Source organism: Pseudochaenichthys georgianus, unplaced genomic scaffold (assembly GCF_902827115.2).
Source record: "Pseudochaenichthys georgianus unplaced genomic scaffold, fPseGeo1.2 scaffold_864_arrow_ctg1, whole genome shotgun sequence".
Taxonomy (NCBI): domain Eukaryota; kingdom Metazoa; phylum Chordata; class Actinopteri; order Perciformes; family Channichthyidae; genus Pseudochaenichthys; species Pseudochaenichthys georgianus.
Window position 1 is genome coordinate 1 of NW_027263405.1, and position 10553 is coordinate 10553.

Here is a 10553-nt window from a genome sequence, read left to right on the forward strand (position 1 = left end):
AACTTGACAGTATCTTTCAATGACAAAAGTCACACATAATTAGTCAAATTCTACTGATAAGAGAGATGTGTGAGAGAAACTTCCTGCTCAGCAATGTAGATGGAAGGAATGGAGGCTGGAGTCCGCTTTATATCAAACACTGAGTTTAATGAGAGCCAACGGCCGTGAGTGAGCTCAAAGCGTTTACACAACATGCTATGAGAAAACCCTCCAACTCACTGAAGCATTACACAGAAAACACAGACGATCTACCGGAGAATCCGGGAGGGGCCTCTATTTCGCGCGTCTTCTGATCGATAATCACAAAAACACATGGATTCAGAGACAAAGACAGTCTGTTAAAGTCCTCTGGCAGTTAGTCACAGTCCCCCAACAGGAAAGCGGAACCTTTAACCCTTTAACCTTTAAAACCTTTAAACCCCTGCTCTAAGTTATGGTAGACCTATGTGAAACACAAAATGCTTTTTGGTACAAACACTTAAACAAAATATTTCCCTCACAGATCCACGCTTTTATCAATTCATTGATAACCAATTAACATTAGTCTAAGAATATTTTCAGTCACTACTTGAATCAAATAAAACGTCCTCAGAGTTGGGTGGATTCCTCATTACATTAATTACATCAAAAACAGAATAAGATTGGAACAGCCAATCACAATGGTTGATACAGACAACCATAATAGAAAAATCATCTTTCTTCAGTGTTTGATTTCTTTTGTCAAAAAGCACAATAATAACACATATGCAATACAAAAATATAATAGTAAAATATATGTTTCAAAAACAAGATCTTTTATCATTTATCCCTCAGTTAATCTCATTCATCAAACACAAATTCAAATTCAGCTTACATCTTTAAAGATTTACTTCAAGGCAATTACTTATTAAAACACGATTAGAATGTAGGATTATAAGAAATCCAATTGAGGTATAAATCAGAATCATAAGGGATCCAGTTAAAATTCACAGTTAAGGTATAAATTCACAGTGATGAATCGATCAATCTGTAATCTGTAAAGGTACAGTGTCCTCAATCTTTAGCATTACTTTTCGTTTACTTCAATACACTTATTCAAGAGTAAGGCACTTTACTACATACATTTTATTCAAATACATTTGTTCAAAAATCTGAAAAGGAAAAGTTAGGCATTTTATTTCAACAACCTGAGGAAAGAAAAGTCAAAACATCTATTCGTTTGAAACCGTCAGGCAGGTAATTGTATTTACTGTATCAACAATGAGAGAGACTAGGCCCTCGTACTGTTAAGATTGCTCAGAGTCTGTGGGGAAAAGTTGTACCAATCCTCAGCCTCCTCGCTAATTCTGGATGCTATGTCCAGCTAACTAAACCAGCTTTCGTGAAAGGAATTGGGCTAAACATGGTAGAATGCATAGATTCTGGCATATTTTGGCACAGCAAAACAGTTACTAATATTGTGTTCATGTGCGTAGTCTAACATTAAACTTGCTGCAGAATTAGTTTTAGTTCGTTTAAAAGGAGTGATTTAAGGCCTTTTTGAAAAATCTACATCACCTGCTGAGTATTTAAGTGGAGTGGATAGAACATTTGTTTTTTCTATCTAAATGTAGCATGCAGTAGCACCTGGATTGGGAACCTGGTAATCTGGTTTCCTCGTTGTACATTTTACCTGGTAATGATTAAGGATAGTAACATTGTCTGTTATAATATTAGAAATATCTTATTGTTCAATACATTATCAATCTGAAAATATCAATTAATTTATTTTGTTTAGTGTGAAAGTGTAATCTGATCTGACAAAATATATTTGTTTAGTGTGAAAGTGTAATCTGATCTGACAAAATATATTTGTCACCACTATGTAACACATATCTGTTCATCGGAAATATAAAAACAATCATTAATTGTACATCTGTAATCATCTGGTCATTCAATTCAAATGTTATCTTTGTACAAGAGCTCGAAGAACATGTCCTCCTGACTCGTTCTCCTCCTCTCTTTATGACACAGAATATCTGGTGTGTGAAGGCATCCCGATACTGTAGATTAGCACTGAGGTGCTGATTGGCTCAAAACTCTTCTTCCCCAGAGCACCATATTTCAAACCCCCCAATTGCTCTGCTTTTTGTGGCTCATTCAGTGAGCACTTTATGATCTCCCAGTGAACCAGAGGCTCATCTGCCTGCATTCCTTCTGCTATCTGCTTGAGAGCAGAGCCTATTCCAAGTGGCACATCCAGATGCAACCCCCGTGATGGGAGAGGTTAGGAAGAAATCTGCCCTTCCAAGAACCATGGAGCCTCTGAAGCCATCGCTCGTCCTGCAGAGTTGTCTGTTTGGCCCCCCCCCCGAGCAGAAAGATGAAGAAGCATCCCATCCCATCAGAAAGTTGAAGATTAGAATCCTCTCATCTCGAAAGACCTCGTGCCTCCTTGCCCGTGGCTGGGGGTGCTCTCTGCAGCCAGAGGGTGTGACCCTCTCTCTCTGACCCTTGACCTTCAGAGCTGTCCTAGTGATTGGGTTAACACTTGATAGGGATGTTTTCCTGAGTGCAGACAACTCAAAGTAATGGATTAGCACATTATCATTCAATTACAAAAATACGATAGGCCCCTCAGAATTATTTGGGAGCCTTCCTGACACATGCACATGCATACATGTAAGGTTTGTGTTAGTCATTTAACATGCAAGAATCATATACTCATCAGTCCAAAGCAGAGAAATGTTATTTTAAGTTAAATGTGAGCTAGTCCCTGTGGATATAACCCGTTCTCAATTATTCTAAATATTATATTAATTCACCATTTACCGTTTGATAAAAGATTAGTTTATCAGAAGTACATTTCCTCTTCCATAAACATAGGTTTGAGAAATGAATGTTTCAATATGAGATCAATTACTCAAATATAGTTGACTCTCCCCTCCCTTTTCTTACATATGTCACATAATGTAATAACAACGTAGGAGTCTATTTAAACATGGTATCGTCTATAAGCTATTAATCGAGAAAACTCAGTATCAGCACGCAACTTGCAAATAACTCTTCTCTCTTTCCTATCCCTCTCTTATCCTCATCTCTCTATTCTTTCTTCCACATCTCTCTCTATTCTCTCTCTCTATTCTCTCTTTCTATTCTCTCCTCCACAGCTCTCTCTATTGTCTCTTACTTCAGTTAGATATGAAATAAAACATACGAGTCCATGTAAGCATGGTAGAGGTCATAATCCATCAGTCGAGAAAACTCAGTATCAGCTGTGCGCAACTAACAAAAACAATTGTGAGAACCATATATTATGCAGGAAATGCACACCTTTGTTGAAAAAAACAAAACAAACAAAAACAAAGCATCTCTGATTTGGGAGGAACAGCTTCAACCCCCTTAACATCTGAGTCACCACTGAAGGCATAGCATGAATGATAGTGGGCGTCTGAGGGTGTCTTTACTGAGAAATGTCAAACAAATTCAAAACCTTACATTTGAAAACAGGTTTGCATTCCTCCACTTAAGGTGACGTTATCATTGGAAACAATAAGAACAAACTATTTTGATATAGAATCTATAAATTGAATCTTTAGAGCAGAACAGAATGGTTGTAGTTTTAGCCTAAGCTCCGTGCAGCCTCATGGTCTATATAATGTGAATATATGTAGTAGACAGTAACAGGCCCCTGACAACAGGCCTATACTAAAAATGGTAGGGGCTTTTCACAGCTTGCCAACCTGCAGGCATCCTCTGCATAGCAGTATGGATAGCCTTAAAAAAACAAACAAACCCACTCTGTGGTAACGAGAATCATATTTCTGACCCCTGTGCCCAAGTGAAGCCGTTTGACTCATCTGACTGACCCAAGGGTTTGGAGCTGGTGTGACAGGGAGGCTTCCAAGTGTTCAGAGCAGACGTCAAGCTTTCAGTTCATGGCTCGGTGGGGGGAGCAGACCCATGTGAGACAGTATCAACGGCTGTAAAGTTCAGTTTGAGGAATGTCATTCTCTCTGGGAGCAGGAAATGGTGTCCATTCTCGGACCAGACCATTAATGTCATGTAGCGCAGCCATAGCATCTCTGTGACTGCACACAGCCTGTCTGTAGTAGGGCAGAGCTGGGTGACTTTTAGTGAAGCCGTCCGAAGCCATAGACAACAAACGGAACACAGGATCATCAATGTCTCTCTTTACCAGTGGCTCAATCATAAAAGAAATTAGTGGGGAAATGTGGAACACTAATCCATCATGTGAAATGTTGAGTTAATTTAAATAATTACTTATGGGATGAAATCAAATTATCATTAATATTAGAAACTAAAGTCAGTTAAAATAGGACTTGCACGGATCAGAATCTAATCAATACACCATTTTCCCAGCTCTGTAATGAAATGGATGACAAGCAGGTATGCAAACTTGTCACCTTTTGAATCCAAACTAGGTCGTTTGTGTGATTCATGTAGATCTGCAATACAAATATTATTTGGGGCATGGGCAAGGTTGCCAACTCTGGGTACCTGGCTGGATTGAGATTTCGATATCATGGGTTTAATTACACACATGCGCACGAAATGACTGCTATCGTGTCAGTAGCGGGACCTTAGCATATATGTAGGATATGTATATAATATATATATATAAATGCACAATATTGGACTCAGACTATAAAAGGGCACACAGTTTCATTCACTAATGAAAGTCAAACACATGTTTGTTTCCACTGTTTTATTGTGTGCCTGTCATGATAAGCAATTAATTGACTTATCAGCTCCTGAGTATTTTTTTTTTGGGTAATCTATGGTAGGGCTAACTCATACAGTGGTGGGGCTCAAATCAGTATTTGAAATGTAATTACATATTGATTGATTGATTGAAAAGTTTATTAACAGCTTGTATATTGGGTACAGTACAGCTCAAAAAATACAATTGTCAAGGGGATGCAGACCGGAGAAAGACTTTCGTCTTGTTTACATCAGGGTCCCCCATTTCCAATTCATCATGTCATTTAAGACATATAAGACATATTTGACATACAGATGGCTATATCGCCCCCTTGACGGTGAAACGCCACGCATGAGGTTTGGATTATTTCCCTGTCTCAATCCAAATGGAACTGTATGAAAATAAAGGCACATTTGTGTGACAAAATTGACATGCTGAAAACCCAACCCCGCAGCGGCGCTGTCTGGGGGGATTTTTTTTTTTTTTTGAACTACTAACATAAAATACACATTCTCTCTTGAGATGAAAAATAAATCCATCGACAGTATTACTACACGACATATTTAAATGAAGCTGAACCTGCTGCTCCTCACAGAGGAAAAAGGCTGTGTGAATTACTTTACATTTGTGGATGGGTGGATATCCCCCACTGTCCTGTGTGTGAAAAATGGAAGACAGCCCACACCTATCAATCATCAAACCGTGGGGTCCTATTTCATTTTCAGCATGAAGCGAACTGAAAAACCTTTCCGGCTAACGTTAGCTTTAGTACTCTTGTTCTTGAGTAGAAGTACCAGAGTGTAGGAATACTACGTTACAGCAAGAGTACTGCATTAAAATGTTACTCAAGTAAAAGTAGAAAAGTATTCTCATCAAAATATAGTGGAAATAGCGACAGTAAAGGTAGTCGTTGTGCAGATTGGTCCATTTCAGAATAATATATGATGTGTTTTATAATGATTGATCTGGTAGACCTGCAGCTAGTCTGAAGTACTTTGTAGACTGCAGGGTAGCTTGTGGATTTACTCCAGGTGGAATTAAAGTCTGATTTAACACTTGATTATATTTCACATAATTCATCCAGATCCGCAAAGTAACTGAAGGTATGAAATACATGTAGCGGAGTAGAAATACACCATGTACCTCTGAACTGTAGAAGTAGAAGAATAAAGTGGCAAAACATTTAAATCAAATAAAGTACAAGTATCTCAAAATAGTGCTCAAGTATAGTCCCTGTTGAGTTTATGAACTTAGTTACACCAGTGGCTATACAGATAGAAAGACTAAGCCTTACACAGAGGCATGAAAACACATCTATGAAAAATGCTCAACAATGCTGCCAGAACCACAAACTGACTGCTACAATTAAAATGAATGCCTCTATCCATCTCCATCAGATGTATATAGCACCTTTCAATGCAAGGTAATTGAAAGTGCCTTACAAAAAATGAAAGACATTAAGCATTAAAAGAAAAGTTAATAAAATAAGCATTAAAAGGACAAATACATGGATAAAAGTTACCGTGCAATTTAAAATATGAATAGTTCAATTTAACATTAAAAAGGAGAAGTTACATGGATAAAAGTTACAGTGCGGTCTAAAATATGACTAGTTCAATTAAAAGCATAATAACTGAACGCTGCTTCTCCATGTTTGGTTCTGACTCTGGGGACAGAAAGCTGACCAGTCCCTGAAGACCTGAGAGATCTGGATGGTTCATAGTTTAGCAGGAGGTCAGACATGTATTTTGGGCCTAAACCATTCAGTGCTTTATAAACCAGCAGCAGTATTTTGAAATCTATTCTTTGACACACAGGAAGCCAGTGTAAAGACTTCAGAACAGGAGTGATGTGATCCACTTTCTTAGTGTCAGAGAGGACTCGAGCAGCGGCGTTCTGAATCAGCTGCAGCTTTCTAATAGATGTTTTAGTGAGACCTGTGAAAACACCATTGCAGTGTCCAGTCTACTGAAGATAAAAGCATGGACAAGTTTTTTTTTAAATCCTGCTGTGACATTAGTCTTTTAATCCTAGATATGTTCTTTAGGTGATAGTAGGCTGATTTAGTAACTGTAAATCACTTACACGTGTGTGTGTGTGTGTGTGTGTGTGTGTGTGTGTGTGTGTGTGTGTGTGTGTGTGTGTGTGTGTGTGTGTGTGTGTGTGTGTGTGTGTTTGTTTGGTTGGGGGTAGCCAGATGTTCCTCTTTGTGCCTTTAGGCCATAAAACCCCCAATGGTCGCTCTGTGGTCTTGCTCAGATTCTCTGCCCCTCCAAAGGTCACGCCTGTGATTGACCTCGGGTGCAGGATTTTAGGAGCGGAGGAAAGGGGAGATTCCGTCCAAAATGCAAACCTCTCCATGACTTGTCTTTAAAACGTTCTTTAAGTCCTGTATTAAGTCTTCTGTTATGTAGCGGAAAATCCCATTTAAAAATGAAGAGCAAAATAGTTTAGTTTACTTCTCTGTCTGTTCGGATTTGGAAATGTTTATGATTTATTTTGTGTGCTCGTGAACGAGAGAAGGAGAAAAAAACATCTACCTTTGAACTGCAATTACTTATCTTAAAAATTGCAACATTATACTCCTTTAAAAAATTGCTCAATTCATTTAAACACATTTATTATGTGCACAATAAAACCTCAACAAGTATATTGATCCTGGCTTAACCAGCAACCTTTACTCTATTGTTCATAAGCTCAGTATTTGACAACTATTAGGATTGTAGTAATGTCTGTATAGACCAATTGTACTAGAAATAATTTGAAACAGTTTAATAAAGAATGTTAAACTATATTTAAACTGTAATTGAACTTCAACGTATATCAATTATCTGATTCCAGTGGCCAGTTGGAAACAGACAATCAACAAGGTTTTCATTTTGCAGCAACAGCGCAAAAGTTTCAATTACTGTCTGACTACATTGCATTTAGCTGACGCTTTTATCCAAAGCGACTTACATTAAGTACATTCGACTAGGAAGACACAACCTTGAAGAAAACAGAACCCTATAAGTACATCAGGCCTCACAGAGCCAAGCACCTCAAGTGCTTCTCAACTGGCTATAGATAAGCCAGTCCTCATGTCTGAGTCTGGTTCTGTCTTATCTTCTTTGTTTTGGAATGTGTTCAATACATTACGTTTTTTTATTATTCATTATTACCATATAATACATAGATTTAAGAATAAATGAAACAAATAATACAACATTGAGCTGTTTGAGCTTTTCATCTTTACATTATTGTTTTATTTCTCTCAAGTCATTTAATTTTGGTGAAATAACTGAAGTTTTAGTTCATTTTACCCTGGCTGTGGACTGATTCATTATGAGTTGTTACAACGCATGCACAAGACGGCGGGTAGACAAACAAACACGAAACAATTATACAAACAAACACTGCAGTTAGACAAACAAACATAAAAACTCTCAACAACTCAGCCTGACAAAAACTCTTCCAGCCTATTTTAATCCGAATTAGGGAGACTTTCAGAGGGGCCATTAATTATGAGAGCCCTCAATACTCATAATTCTCGTGTATCAGCAAACACAGCCAAATTCAGCAATTCATACAACATTCTCAAACCACACATTGAGCACTTTCTTTAGTTCAAAAGTGTCAATAATCGCGGATAATGCTGTATGCTCCTTTTTTCTACGTGCAGCTCTCCCCAGGGGGCGGAGAATCGGCACCTCAGCAGAAATGCTATTTATCCTCTGAAAACTCCTAAATTCGGCGATTTGTTTAAATACAAATCTTGACATTGCTTCTAATTCAGAAAATCCACTTTGCTGGTACATCTCTTAAAAGCTTCTCTGAATATTTGTTGTGTGTAATTGCCTGGTGAGTTAATTCCAAGAAGCACACACAGAGGAGATCGATGAAATTCGATATTCCTAGGTTATCATTAGCCCCAAATATTCTCATAGTTTTCACATAAGCCGTGTTTGCTCGTAGACACCTGTCCCAGCAACAAACACGGGGAAATCGGCCAGGACAATGTCCCCTTGACACCGATTCCTGAGGTTATAGATTAGCCTCCAGATGTAAATGAGTAGAGAAACCCAAAAAAAATGCAGCAGCTCAGTTCTCTCAGGTAATTTTGATACACCGTTGATCTCAAACGCTGGCGAGTCAATCTCAAAATAGAAATGTACTCACCAGCATCCGAAAATCTGTTGGTGTCCTGTTCGCGACGCCAATCTGTGAGAGAAACTTCCTGCTCAGCAATGTTGATGGAAGAAATGGAGGCTGGAGTCCGCTTTATATCAAACACTGAGTTTAATGAGAGCCAACGGCCGTGAGTGAGCTCAAAGCGTTTACACAACATGCTATGAGAAAACCCTCCAACTCACTGAAGCATTACACAGAAAACACAGACGATCTACCGGAGAATCCGGGAGGGGCCTCTATTTCACGCGTCTTCTGATCGATAATCACAAAAACACATGGATTCAGAGACAAAGACAGTCTGTTAAAGTCCTCTGGCAGTTAGTCACAGTCCCCCAACAGGAAAGCGGAACCTTTAACCCTTTAACCTTTAAACCTTTAAACCCCTGCTCTAAGTTATGGCAGACCTATGTGAAACACAAAATGCTTTTTGGTACAAACACATAAACAAAATATTTCCCTCACAAGATGGACACAGTTGAGGAGTTAACAACAGTTTTATTTATACAGAGATTATAGACAACTTTAATCTGCATATGGATGTCGTCCATCACTGGGCCCTCTGTTCAGTCTCCCCAATCCTAGACTGGACTTCCTGTTGAGAAAATGTTTAGCAACGTTAGTCTTATGGCAAGTTTTGAACAAAACTTCAAGACAAATACCATAAATAAATACTCATTAATCTTGGTCAGCAATGGAAACATCTGATGCATTGTGGGTATTTTGTTGCGATGGATCCATTATGATCAGGGGTCCTAACACAGAAGTGTGCCGGAAGCCGTTGGATTCTGAGGTGGAAAAAAAATATATAACTTCAAATTGAAAAAGACTATACTAGATCAAAAATCATACAAGTTGGCATAAGAGCGATACCCCATTCGTCTCCTCTCTTTGAGCGGGTGTTGCAGGTCCTAGAACAGCAGTCACGAATGGAGCTCTGCATGGGGTCATCCAGGAGTTCCCATCTGAGGAAGCAACAACAGTAAAGGCTCAAACACATCAGCATGGCTTTAAAAAAAAAAAAAAAAAATCAAGTTAATAACATTTGCTAAAAAGGACCAAAAGATAAACTTCCATCTACAGTGCAGAAAAAAAGTGAACACTCGTTGCTTTGGAACAGCCCTCAATATGGCGGACCCTCCGCGTGAACGCGCAAACGGAGGGGTAGGGTGTAGGGGGCGGTTTGGGAATGGGCCTAAGTGGCGGGGAGGCCAAGGGAGGAGGGATCAAAACCTGTTTTTGTCTATTTTAACGGAGCTGGATTTTTTTTTTATGAATGACTCGCGATCTACCAGCATTGCCCCCGCGGTCGACCGGTCGACCGAGGGGACGTACTGGGCACCTCTGCCTTACACAAACAAATTCTGAAATATCAGCACAGCATCACATCCAAAATATCACAAAAAAGTAATCATAGTATGAAAAACTCCGTTGTATAGTAAATATCAAAAGTATAGTGTATCAAAAATGTATGCAACAAATGCATAGTTTGTGAAAGGATGTCATATGATGAGTCCGTAGGTCCTCATGTTAAACCTCAGGATTTCCCGACTTTCACTATATAGTAGCCTACACATAGTATGTCACAAATATGACAAATTGTGATAATGTTGTATGTCAGTTTTTTTTTTATCATAAAAAACAACAAAGTATAGTCTTTTAAAAAGAGATGTAACACAAGTCATTTTGTTGAAATGACATT

The 10553-nt window shown here is 38.6% G+C and overlaps 1 long non-coding RNA gene across 1 annotated transcript; it reads right to left on the reverse strand.

Annotated features, from left to right (window-relative positions):
• Positions 1-9329: 9329 nt before the first annotated feature.
• On the reverse strand, positions 9330-9778 carry LOC117444632 (uncharacterized). Its single transcript, XR_004551831.2, has 3 exons — positions 9725-9778; positions 9527-9639; positions 9330-9446 (listed from the first exon to the last, which is right to left on the reverse strand). It is a non-coding gene; the product is annotated as an uncharacterized lncRNA (long non-coding RNA).
• Positions 9779-10553: the final 775 nt, after the last annotated feature.